This window comes from Alligator sinensis, unplaced genomic scaffold (assembly GCF_000455745.1).
Source record: "Alligator sinensis unplaced genomic scaffold, ASM45574v1 scaffold1684_1, whole genome shotgun sequence".
Classification (NCBI taxonomy): domain Eukaryota; kingdom Metazoa; phylum Chordata; order Crocodylia; family Alligatoridae; genus Alligator; species Alligator sinensis.
Window position 1 is genome coordinate 1 of NW_005843852.1, and position 794 is coordinate 794.

Below are 794 nucleotides of genomic sequence, written 5' to 3' on the forward strand. Positions count from 1 at the left end.
CGGGGTGGGGGGAGGGAAGCATTCCCCCAGCGACGATGCATAGGGTGTCAATGTGGGTGCATGCGCACCCTCTGAGTGTGGCAGTGCATCCCCTACAAAAAGGGGAGTCATTGCTTGCCACCCTGCCACCGACACCACCGGTGGCATCTGTGGGCAGTCCATGATCCCCACTGGTGGCTCCGCGGCTTCCAGCATCAGCAGTGTCTGCGGGAGCTCCCGCTTACCCCTGCCACACTCCCGCCACCGCCATGCCCCCCCAGTTGCTGGGGGCATACATCACTCATGCTTTCCCCACTGTTCTCTCTGCCCCCCTCGGGCAGCACCCCTTGCTGCTGCCGCCTCCGGGGAGCAGGGCCGAGGGGGAGGGGCAAAGCCAGCACTGCTGGCCTTGCCCCCCTGCTCCGTTTGCTCTGTCGCTGCCATTGTGGCAGTGCTTTGCCACACCGCCACCGGTGCTGCCCCCTCCTGTCTGGAATGTTCTTGGAGCACTCTGATGAGTTGTTTCAGACAACCAATCGGAGTGTGAATAAAGCATTACGGACAGACAGACACACAGACTAAGGCTTTTATAATATTAGAATACATCCTGGCATCAACCACGTTAGAAGGAATTGCTTGTCAGTCACCTGGAGAAGGATCCATACAGTAATTACTGGAAGAGAAATTTCTTACATTATCTCTTGTTCTCTGAGAAGTTTTGAGTGCTGTGCATCCAGCTGTGCACAATCCCTCTGGTCAGGCCACAGCTGGAGTACTGTGTCCAGTTCTGGGCACCCCACTTCAAGAGGGATGTG